Consider the following 12,664-nt stretch of genomic DNA (forward strand, 5'->3'; position numbering starts at 1 on the left):
GCATTAAGTTTATTCCTTTCCCCAGGTCACACAGAGCCTTCTCAAAGGTCATGGTGCCTATGGTACAGGGTATTAAGAATTTTCCAGGATCCTGTTTCTTTTGAGGTAATTTCTGCCTATCCAATGCATTCAGTTCATTGGTGAGCAAGGGAGGTTCATCTTTCCAAGTCTCATTACCAAATAATTTGGCATTCAGCTTCATGATTGCACCAAGGTACTTAGCAACTTGCTCTTCAGTAATTTCTTCATCCCCTTTAGAGGAAGAATACTCATCAGAGCTCATGAAGGGCAGAAGGAGGTTCAATGGAATCTCTATGGTCTCTAGATGAGCCTAAGATTCCTTTGGTTCCTCAAAGGGGGACTCCTTATTGGTCACTGGACGTCCCAGGAGGTCTTCCTCACTAGGATTCACGTCCTCCTCTTCCCTTGTAGGTTCGGTCATATAGTTAAATCAATGGCCTTGCACTCTCTCTTTGGATTTTCTTCTGTATTGCTTGGGAGAGTACTAGGAGGAGTTTCAGTAACTCTTTTACTTAGCTGGCCTACTTGTGCCTCCAAATTTCTAATGGAGGACCTTGTTTCATCCATCAAACTTACAGTGGCCTTAGATAGATCAGAGACTATATTTCCTAAGCTAGATGGATTCTGCTCAGAATTCTCTGTCTGTTGCTGAGTGGATGATGGAAAAGGCTTGCTATTGCTAAACTTGTTTCTTCCACCATTATTAAAGCCTTGTTGAGGCTTTTGTTGATCCTTCCATGAAAAATTTGGATGATTTCTCCATGAGGGATTATAGGTGTTTCCATAGGGTTCACCTATGTAATTCACCTCTGTTATTGCAGGGTTCTCAGGATCATAAGCTTCTTCTTCAGAAGATGCCTCTTTAGTACTGTTGGATGATTCCTTCAATCCATTCAGACTCTGAGAGATCATATTGACTTGCTGAGTCAATATTTTATTCTAAGCCAATATGGCATTCAGAGTATCAATTTCAAGAACTCCCTTCCTCTGAGGCGTCCTATTACTCACAGGATTCCTTTCAGAAGTGTACATGAACTGGTTATTTGCAACCATGTCAATGAGTTCCTGAGCTTCTGCAGGCGTTTTCTTTAGGTGAATGGATACACCTACAGAATGGTCCAATGACATCTTTGATAATTCAGACAGACCATCATAGAATATATCCAGGATGGTCCATTCTGAAAACATATCAGAAGGACACTTTTTGGTCAGTTCCTTATATCTTTCCCAAGCTTCATAGAGGGATTCACCTTCCTTCTGTCTGAAGGTTTGAAAATCCACTCTAAGCTTGCTAAGCTTTTGAGGAGGAAAGAACTTGGCTAAGAAAGCTGTGACCAGCTTATCCCAAGAGTTCAGGCTGTCTTTAGGTTGAGAGTCAAACCATATTCTAGCTCTGTCTCTTACAGCAAATGGGAAAAGCATAAGCCTGTAGACCTCGGGATCAACCCCATTGGTCTTAACAGTATCATAGATCTGCAAGAATTCAGTTAAGAACTGAAAGGGATCTTCGGATGGAAGTCCATAAAACTTGCAATTCTGTTGCATCAGAGAAACTAATTGAGGTTTCAGCTCAAAATTGTTTGCTCCAATGGCAGGGATTGAGATGCTTCTTCCATGTAAATTGGAATTAGGTGCAGTAAAGTCACCAGGCATCTTCCTTGCATTGTTATTATTTTCGGCCATGTCTCCTTCTTTTTCGAAAATTTCTGTCAGATTTTCTCCAGAGAGTTGTGCTATAGCTTCCCTTAGCTTCCTCTTCAGAGTCCTTTCAGGTTCAGGGTCAGTTTCAACAAGAATGTTCTTATCCTTGTTCCTGCTCATATGAAAAAGAAGAAAACAGAAAAGAAGAGGAATCCTCTATATCACAGTATAAAGATTCCTTATGTAAGTATACGAAGAAAATAATGGAGGAAGAAAAACATAAGAATCCAAACACAGGGGAGAGGAATGAGTTCGAATTCTTGGGTGAAAGAGGGGTGTTAGTAGATGAATAAATAATTAGAAAGAGATGAGAAGAGAAATTCAAAAATTAAATAAATTAAAATAAAAGTATTTTTGTTTTTACATTGAATTTAAAATAAAAATAAAAATTAAAGTTCATAAATTAAGAAAGGATAATTGAATCAAATTAAATTTAATTTAAAATAATTAGTTAATTTAAAAAGGAGTTTTGAAAAAGAGGGAAGGGATTTTCGAAAATTAGAGAGAGAGAGTTAGTTAGGTAGTTTTGAAAAATATAAGAATCAAACAAAAAGTTAAGTGGTTAATTGAAAAAGATTTGAAAATCAAATTTTGTAGAGATAAGAAAATAGAAAATATTTTGAATTTAAATTTTGAAAAGATGTGATTGAAACTTAAATTGAAAAAGATTTGAAAAAGCAATTTAAAAAGATTTGATTTTGAAATTAAAGTTGATTACTTGACTAACAAGAAACTAAAAAGATATGAGTCTAGAGTTTAAAGATTGAACCTTTCTTACTAGGCAAGTAACAAACTTAAAAATTTTGAATCAATCACATTAATTGTTAGCATTAATTTCGAAAATATAAAATAAAAATAAGAAAAAGATTTTGAAAATCTATTTGAAATTTTCGAAATTATGAAAGAAAAAATGAAAAAGATTTGATTTTTGAAAAAGATAGAATTTTTAAATTGAAAATTTGATTTGACTCATAAGAAACAACTAAATTTTAAAAAGTTTTGAAAAAGTCAACTCAAATTTTCGAAAATTATGAGTGAAATAAGGGAAAGATATTTTTTTTATTTTTGAATTTTTAATGAAGAAAGAGAAAAACACAAAAAGGACACAAGACATAAAAATTATGAATCAAAACACACAATGCATGCAAGAACACTATGAATGTCAAGATGAACACCAAGAACACTTTGAATGTCAAGATGAACACCAAGAACTTATTTTTGAAAATTTTTAAGAAAAGAAAAACATGCAAGACACCAAACTTAGAAATTTTCAATAATTAGACACTAACAAATTAAAATTGCATATGGAAAATAAGAAAAGATGCAAAACAAGAAAACATGAAGATCAAACAAGAGGATTCATCAAGAACAACTTGAAGATCATGAAGAATGCATGATGAATTTTTGAAAAATGCAAGAAAATTATAAAAACATGCAATTGACACCAAACTTAAAAATTGACACAAGACTCAAACAAGAAACACAAAATTATTTTTGGTTTTATGATTTTATTAAATTTTTTTCTTTTTTGTAATTTTTCAAAAATTAATTGGAAAAAGAAAAATAAGGATTTCAAAATTTTTAATAGGAATTCTAGGAATCTTGCAATATTAGTCTAAAGCTCCAATCCAGGAATTAGACATGGCTTAGTAGCCAGCCAAGCTTTCATTGAAAGCTCCGGTCCAAAACACTAGACATGGCCAATGGCCAGCCAAGCTTCAGCAGATATTGATACCTCCCATGTATACAACAACTATGTGTGTACCTGCCAAATGGGTGAAGATCAACAAGCTCTTGTGATGATAAGTTGAAACCCTGGTCCAAAAGATTAGACATGGCTTACAGCCAGCCAGGATTCAACAAATCATCATGAAACACTAGAATTCATTCTTAAAAATTCCGAAGAAAAATATATTTTTGAAAATATTTATTTTATTTTTTTCGAAAATAAATAAAATTAAAAATCTTAAAAATAAAATAAAATTACCTAATCTGAGCAACAAGATGAACCGTCAGTTGTCCAAACTCGAACAATCCCCGGCAACGGCGCCAAAAACTTGGTGCGCGAAAATCGTGACGGTTCATTCCTTGGTAACGGTGCTAAAAACTTAATACGCACGTTCATAATCTTAGTTCTATGTCACAACTTCGCACAACTAATCAGCAAGTGCACTGGGTCATCCAAGTAATAAACCTTACGTGAGTAAGGGTCGATCCCATGGAGATTGTCGGCTTGAAGCAAGCTATGGTCATCTTGCAAATCTCAGTCAGGCAGATTCATATGGTTATGGATATTTGATAATTAAAATATAAATAAAACGTAAATTAAAGATCGAGGTACTTATGTAATTCATTGGTGAGAGTTTCAGATAAGCGTATGAAGATGCTTGTTCCTCCTGAACCTCTGCTTTCCTATTGTCTTCATCCAATCATTCATACTCCTTTCTATGGCAAGCTGTATGTTAGGCGTCACCGTTGTCAATGGCTACATCCTGTCCTCTCAGTAAAAATGGTCCAATGCGCTGTCAATGCATGGCTAATCATCTGTCGGTTCTCGATCATACTGGAATAGGATCCATTGATCCTTTTGCGTCTGTCACTACGCCTAGCACTCGCGAGTTTGAAGCTCGTCGCAGCCATCCCTTCCCAGATCCTACTTGGAATACCACAGACAAGGTTTAGACTTTTCGGATCTCAAGAATGGCCATCCATGGATTCTAACTTATACCACGAAGACTCTGGTTAAGGAATCCCAGAGATATTCATTCAATCTAAGGTAGAACAGAAGTGGTTGTCAGGCATGCGTTCATAGGTTGGGAATGATGATGACTATCATGATCATCACATTCATATTGAAGTGCGAATGAATATCTTAGAATCAGAATAAGCTTTAATTGAATAGAAAAACAATAGTACTTTGTATTAATTCATGAGGAACAGCAGAGCTCCACACCTTAATCTATGGTGTGTAGAAACTCTACCATTGAAAATACATAAGAACAAGGTCCAGGCATGGCCGAGTGGCCAGCCCTCATAAAGGTCTAAGATAGCATAAAAATGATCAAAGATGTCTAATACAATAGTAAAAGGTCCTATTTATATCAGACTAGTTACTAGGGTTTACAGAAATGAGTAAATGATACAGAAATCTACTTCTGGGGACCACTTGGTGTGTGCTTGGGCTGAGCATTGAGCTTTACACGTGTAGAGGCTTCTCTTGGAGTTGAACACTAGTTTGTAACCTGTCTCTGGCATTTAACTCCACTCTGCAACCTGTTTCTGGCGTTTAACTCCAGAATGCAACATGGAACTGGCGTTGAACACCCGTTTGCGTCGTCTAAACTCGGAAAAAGTTTGGACTGTTATATATTGCTGGAAAGCCCTGGATGTCTACCTTTCAACGCAATTGAGAGCGCGCCATTTGGAGTTCTGTAGCTCCAGAAAATCTACTTTGAGTGCAGGAAGGTCAGAATCCAGCAGCATCTGCATTCCTTCTTCAACCTCTGAATCTGATTTTTGCTCAAGTCCCTCAATTTCAGCCAGAAAATACCTGAAATCACAGAAAAACACACAAACTCATAGTAAAGTCCAGAAATGTGATTTTTTATTAAAAACTAATAAAAATATACAAAAAACTATGTAAAAATAATGTCAAAAAGCGTATAAATTATCTGCTCGTCACACCTCCTCCTTGAACACCTTGTTCTCTTGGAGTTCCTTACATATGCCTTCAAGTAGGGTCTCAATCCTTGAGAGTCTATCTTCGGATGATGGTGAGTTTCTGTTGGAGGGATGAGAATGGCCATTTTGGTTTTGATATGGATGTTGAGAGGTGTTGTTAGGTGGGTGCTGATATGATCTCTGTGTGGAATATTGGTGAGCTGCATTATTGTTGAGGTTGTGATGTCTCTGATCTTGGCCTTGATCTTGTTGATTTCCCCACCCAAAGTTTGGGTGGTTCCTCCAACCAGGATTGTAAGTTTTAGAGTATGGATCATGGGTCTGCCTAGGTGAGTTTCCAATGTAGTTGGCTTGTTCCTGCTCACCCTCTGCTTCTGCATTCACTCCTTCTTGGGTTGCTGATGAGGTGGTGATTACTGCTACTTGGTTCCTCTCCATCATCTTGGTAAGGTCAGCTGATGAGCGAATAATTTATACGCTTTTTGGCATTGTTTTTAGTATGTTTTTAGTAGGATCTAGTTACTTTTAGGGATGTTTTTATTAGTTTTTATGTTAAATTCACATTTCTGGACTTTACTATGAGTTTGTGTATTTTTCTGTGATTTCAGGTATTTTCTGGCTGAAATTGAGGGGCTTGAGCAAAAATCAGATTCAGAGGTTGAAGAAAGACTGGTGATGCTGTTGGATTCTGATCTTTCTGCACTCAAAGTGAATTTTCTGGAGCTACAGAACTCAAAATGGCACGCTTTCAATTGCGTTGGAAAGTAGACATCCAGGGTTTTCCAGCAATATATAATAGTTCATACTTTGACCGAGTTTAGATGACGCAAAAGGGTATTGAACGCCAGTTCTATGCTGCAGTCTGGAGTTAAACGCCAGAAACACGTCACGAACCAGAGTTGAACGCTAAAAACATGTTACAACTTGGTGTTCAACTCCAGAAGAAGCCTCTGCACGTTTAAACTTCAAGCTCAGCCCAAGCACACACCAAGTGGGCCCCGGAAGTGGATTTATGCATCAATTACTTACTTCTGTAAACCCTAGTAGCTAGTTCAGTATAAATAGGACTTTTTACTATTGTATTCACATCTTGGGACGTTTAGTTCTTAGATCATGGGGGCTGGCCACGGCCATGCCTGGACCTTCATCACTTATGTATTTTCAACGGTAGAGTTTCTGCACTCCATAGATTAAGGTGTGGAGCTCTGCTGTTCCTCATGAATTAATACAAAGTACTACTGTTTTTCTATTCAATTCAACTTATTCCGCTTCTAAGATATCCATTCACGCTTCAATATGAATGTGATGATCGTGACAGTCATCATCATTCCCCATGAACACGTGCCTGACAACCACTTCCGTTCTACCTTGGATTGAATGAGTATCTCTTGGATTCCTTAATCAGAATCTTCGTGGTATAAGTTAGAACCCATGGATGGCCATTCCTGAGATCCGGAAAGTCTAAACCTTGTCTGTGGTATTCCGAGTAGGATCTGGGAAGGGATGGCTGTGACGAACTTTAAACTCACGAGTGCTGGGCGTAGTGACAGACGCAAAAGGATAGTAAATCCTATTCCAGTATGATCGAGAACCTCCAGATGATTAGCCATGCCGTGACAGAGCATTTGGACCATTTTCACAGAGAGGATGGGATGTAGCCATTGACAACGGTGATGCCCCTTACAGAAAGCTTGCCATGGAAAGGAGTAAGACTGATTGGATGAAGACAGTAGGAAATCAGAGATTCAGAGGAACGAAAGCATCTCTATACGCTTATCTGAAATTCTAACCAATGAATTACATAAGTATTTCTATCTTTATTTTCTATTTATTTATTATTATTTTTTGAAAACTCCATAACTATTTGATATCCGCCTGACTGAGATTTACAAGATGACCATAGCTTGCTTCATACCAACAATCTCCGTAGGATCGACCCTTACTCATGTAAGGTTTTATTACTTGGACGACCCAGTGCACTTGCTGGTTAGTTGTGCGAAGTTGTGAAGTTATGTCTGGACCATGGTATTGTGCACCAGTTGTTGGTGCCATTGCTAGGGAGAGAACGAACAACAAATTTTACAACCTCAGAGTAACAATTTCGCGTACCAAGTTTTTGGCGCCGTTGCCGTGGATTGTTCGAGTTTGGACAACTGACGGTTCATCGTGTTGCTCAGATTGGGTAATTTTCTTCTTATTTTGTTTTCAAAAAGTTTTCAAAAATTTTTCAAAAATATTTTCTTCTTTTTCATTTTTCCCAATTAATATTCGAAAAAAATTATTTTCAAAAAAATATTTTTTCTTCAGAATTTTTAAGAATGAATTCTAGCGTGTCATGAAAAATGTTGGAGCCTGGCTGGCTGTAGAGCCATGTCTAAATTCTTTTGGACTGAGGCCTCCACATGTTAGGAAATTGCTTGTACTGCTGAAGCTTGTCTAGCCATTGGTCATGTCTAGTGTCTTGGACCGAAGCTTTCACTGAAAGCTTGGCTGGCTAGTAAGCCATGTCTAATTCCTGGACCGGAGCTTTAGACTAACATTGAAGATTCCTGGAATTCATATTAAAAAATTTGGAATCCTTATTTTTCTTTTTCAAATTAATTTTCGAAAAAAATACCAAAAAAATTAGAAAATCAAAAAAAAATCAAAAGTATTTTGTGTTTCTTGTTTGAGTCTTGAGTCAGATTTTAAGTTTGGTGTCAATTGCATGTTCATCTTGCATTTTTCAAAAAAAAAATCATGCATTCATAGTGTTCTTCATGATCTTCAAGTTGTTCTTAGTAAGTCTTCTTGTTTGATCTTGATGTTTTCTTGTTTTGTGTCTTTTCTTGTTTTTCATGTGCATTCTTGCATTCATGGTGTCTAAGCATTAAAGATTTCTAAGTTTGGTGTCTTGCATGTTTTCTTTGCATATAAAATTTTCAAAAATAAGCTCTTGATGTTCATCATGATCTTCAAAGTGTTCTTGGTGTTCATCTTGACATTCATAGCATTCTTGCATGCATTCATTGTTTTGATCCAAAATTTTCATGCATTGCATCATTTTCATGTTTTTCTCTTTCATCATTAAAAATTCAAAAATCAAAAAAATATCTTTCCCTTTTTCACTTTTAAATTTCAAAAATTTGGATTGACTTTTTCAAAAATTTTAAAATTCAATTGTTTCTTATGAGTCAAATCAAATTTTCAATTTAAAAATCTTATCTTTTTCAAAATCTTTTTCAAAAATCAAATCTTTTTCATTTTTCTTATTTATTTTTGAAAATTTTAAAAATATTTTTCAAAAAAATCTTTTTCTTAATTCTATATTATATTTTCGAAAATATCATCAACAATTAATATTTTGATTCAAAAATTTCAAGTTTGTTACTTGCTTGTTAAGAAAGATTCAAACCTTAAATTCTAGAATCATATCTTGTGATTTCTTGTGAATCAAGTCATTAATTGTGATTTTAAAAATTAAATCTTTTTCAAAACTAATTCTAATCATATCTGTCTATCATATTTTTTTAAAAAATCTTATCTTTTTCAAAAATTTGATTTTCAAATATCTTTTCTAACTTCTTATCTTCTTATCTTTTCAAAATTGATTTTCAAAATTTGTTTCAACTAACTAATTGACTTTTGTTTGTTTCTTATCTTTTTCAAAACTACCTAACTAACTCTCTCTCTCTAATTTTCGAAAATATCTTCCCTCTTTTTCAAAAATTCTTTTTAATTAACTAATTGTTTCAATTTTTAATTTTAATTTTATTTTATTCCTAATTTTCGAAAATCACTAACCCCTTTTCAAAATTTTATTTTCGAAAATCCTCTTTCTCTCTCATCTCCTTCTATTTATTTATTCATCTACTAACACTTCATCTCACCCAAATTCGAACCCCCTCTTCCATCTGTGTTCGAATTTTCTCTTCTTCCCTTCTTTACATTACATTCTTTTCTTCTTCTACTCACACAGGGGAACCTCTATACTTGGGTAAAAAGGATCCCTATTATTATTATTTTTCTGTTCCCTCTTTTTCATATGAGCAGGAGCAAGGACAAGAACATTCTTGTTGAAGCAGACCCTAAACCTGAAAGGACTCTGAAGAAGAAACTAAGAGAAGCTAAAATACAATAATCCAGAGATAACCTTACAGAAATTTTCGAACAAGAAGAGGAGATGGCAGCTGAAAATAATAATAATGCAAGGAGGATGCTTGGTGACTTTACTGCACCTAATTCCAATTTACATGGAAGAAGCATCTCCATCCCTACCATTGGAGCAAACAATTTTGAGCTGAAACCTCAATTAGTTTCTCTAATGCAACAAAACTACAAGTTTCATGGACTTCCATCTGAAGATCCTTTTCAATTCTTAACTGAATTCTTGCATATCTGTGATACTGTTAAGACTAATGGAGTAGATCTTGAAGTCTACAGGCTCATGCTTTTCTCTTTTGCTGTAAGAGACAGAGCTAGAATACGGTTGGACTCTCAACCTAAGGATAGCCTGAACTCTTGGGATAAGCTGGTCAAGGCTTTCTTAGCCAAGTTCTTTCCTCCCCAAAAGCTGAGTAAGCTTAGAGTGGATGTTCAAACCTTCAGACAGAAAGAAGGTGAATCCCTCTATGAAGCTTGGGAGAGATACAAAGAACTGACCAAAAAGTGTCCTTCTGACATGCTTTCAGAATGGACCATCCTAGATATATTCTATGATGGTCTGTCTGAATTAGCTAAGATGTCATTGGATACTTCTGCAGGTGGATCCATTCACCTAAAGAAAATGCTTGCAGAAGCTCAAGAACTCATTGACATGGTTGCTAATAACCAGTTCATATACACTTCTGAAAGGAATCCTGTGAATAATGGGACGCCTATGAAGAAGGGAGTTCTTGAAATTGATACTCTTAATGCCATATTGGCTCAGAATAAAATATTGACTCAGCAAGTCAATGTGATTTCTCAGAGTCTGAATGGAATGCAAGTTGCATCCAACAGTACTCAAGAGGCATCTTCTGAAGAAGAAGCTTATGATCCTGAAAACCCTGCAATAGCAGAGGTGAATTACATGGGTGAACCATATGGAAACACCTATAATCCCTCATGGAGAAATCACCCAAATCTCTCATGGAAGGATCAACAAAAGCCTCAACAAGGCTTTAATAATGGTGGAAGAAACAGGTTTAACAGCAGTAAATCTTTTCCATCATCTTCTCAGCAACAGACAGAGAACTCTGAACAAAATACCTCTAATGTAGCAAACTTAGTCTCTGATCTATCCAAGGCCACTGTAAGTTTCATGAATGAAACAAGGTCCTCAATTAGAAATTTGGAGGCACAAGTGGGCCAGCTGAGTAAAAGGATCATTGAAATCCCTCCTAGTACTCTCCCAAGCAATACAGAAGAAAATCCAAAAGGAGAGTGCAAGGCCATTGAAATGACCATCATGGCCGAATCCAAGGAGGAAGGGGAGGACGTGAATCCCAAGGAGGAAGACCTCCTGGGACGTCCAGTGATCAACAAGGAGTTTCCCTCTGAGGAACCAAAGGAATCTGAGGCTCATCTAGAGACCATAGAGATTCCATTAAACCTCCTTATGCCATTCATGAGCTCTGATGAATATTCTTCTTCTGAAGAGAATGAGGATGTCACTGAAGAGCAAGTTGCCAAGTACCTTGGTGCAATCATGAAGCTGAATGCCAATCTATTTGGTAAAGAGACTTGGGGAGATGAACCTCCCATGTTCACCAATGAACTAAATGCATTGGATCAACTGAGATTGCCTCAGAAGAAACAGGATCCTGGAAAGTTCCTAATACCCTGTACCATAGGCACCATGACCTTTGAGAAGGCTCTATGTGACCTTCGGTCAGGAATAAACCTCATGCCACTTTCTGTAATGGAGAAACTGGGAATCTTTGAGGTACAAGCTGCTAAAATCTCATTAGAGATGGCAGACAATTCCAGAAAACAGGCTTATGGACAAGTAGAGGACGTGTTAGTAAAGGTTTCAGGCCTTTACATCCCTGCTGATTTCATAATCCTAGATACTGGGGAGGATGAGGATGAATCCATCATCCTTGGAAGACCCTTCCTAGCCACAGCAAGAGCTGTGATTGATGTTAACAGAGGTGAACTAGTCCTTCAATTGAATGGGGACTCCCTTGAGTTTAAAACTCAAGGACATCCTTCTGTAAACATGAAAAAGAGGCACAGTAAGCTTCTCTCAAAACAGAGTCAACTAGGGCCCCCACAGTCGAACTCTAAGTTTGGTGTTGGGAGGCCACAGCCAAACTCTAAGTTTGGTGTTGGGAGGCCACAGCCAAACTCTAAGTTTGGTGTTGAACTCCCATATCCAAACTCTAAGTTTGGTGTTGGGAGTCTATAAAATTGACCTGATCACATTGTGGCTCTATGAGAGCCCAATGTCAAGCTATTGACATTAAAGAAGCGCTTGTTGGGAGGCAACCTAATTTTTATTTATCTAATTTTAATTTAATTTTATTGTTATTTCATGTTTTATTAGGTTCATGATCATGTGGAGTCACAAAATAAATATAAAAATTGAAAATGGAATCAAAAACAGCAGAAGAAAAATCACGCCCTGGAGGAGGATCTTACTGGCGTTTAAACGCCAGTAAGGAGCATCTGGCTGGCGTTCAACGCCAAAACAGAGCATGGATCTGGTGTTGAACGCCCAAAACAAGCAGCATCCTGGCGTTTAGAAGCCAGGAATGCACACTGAGGAAAGCTGGTGCTGAACGCCAGAAACAAGCATAGAACTGGCGTTCAACGCCAGAAACATGCTGCATCTGGGCGCTGAACGCCCAGAACAAGCATCAATTCGGCGTTTAAACACCAGAATTGCATGCAAAGGCATTTTACATGCCTAATTGGTGCAGGGATGTAAATCCTTGACACCTCAGGATCTGTGGACCCCACAGGATCCCCGCATACCTCCACTCACCTTACCTCCACATAATCCTATATTACCCTCTCTCTCTCTCTCCATTCACAGTCATCCCTTCTGTTTTCCATTCACCACTCACATCCATTACTCCCCTAAAACCATCATACAACCCACCTACACCCATCCACTCAAATTCAAACCATCAACTCACCTCTATCTCTTCTTCTTCTTCTACTATTCTTTCTTCTTTTGCTCGAGGGTGAGCAATATTCTAAGTTTGGTGTGGTAAAAGCATAGCTTTTTTTATTTTTCATAACCATTGATGGCACCTAAGGCCAAAGAAAGCTCTAGAAAGAGGAAAGGGAAGAC

At 36.9% G+C, this 12,664-nt stretch overlaps 2 non-coding genes across 2 annotated transcripts; one reads left to right on the forward strand and one right to left on the reverse strand.

Moving 5' to 3' along the window:
• Positions 1–1,204: 1,204 nt before the first annotated feature.
• LOC112788735 (small nucleolar RNA R71) lies at positions 1,205–1,311 on the forward strand. Its single transcript, XR_003196086.1, has one exon. It is a non-coding gene; the product is annotated as a small nucleolar RNA R71 (small nucleolar RNA).
• An 8,650-nt stretch (positions 1,312–9,961) lies between these two features.
• LOC112788638 (small nucleolar RNA R71) lies at positions 9,962–10,069 on the reverse strand. The gene has a single exon (XR_003195996.1). It is a non-coding gene; the product is annotated as a small nucleolar RNA R71 (small nucleolar RNA).
• Between the last annotated feature and the right edge of the window lie 2,595 nt (positions 10,070–12,664).

This window comes from Arachis hypogaea, chromosome 20, assembly GCF_003086295.3.
Source record: "Arachis hypogaea cultivar Tifrunner chromosome 20, arahy.Tifrunner.gnm2.J5K5, whole genome shotgun sequence".
Lineage (NCBI taxonomy): Eukaryota > Viridiplantae > Streptophyta > Magnoliopsida > Fabales > Fabaceae > Arachis > Arachis hypogaea.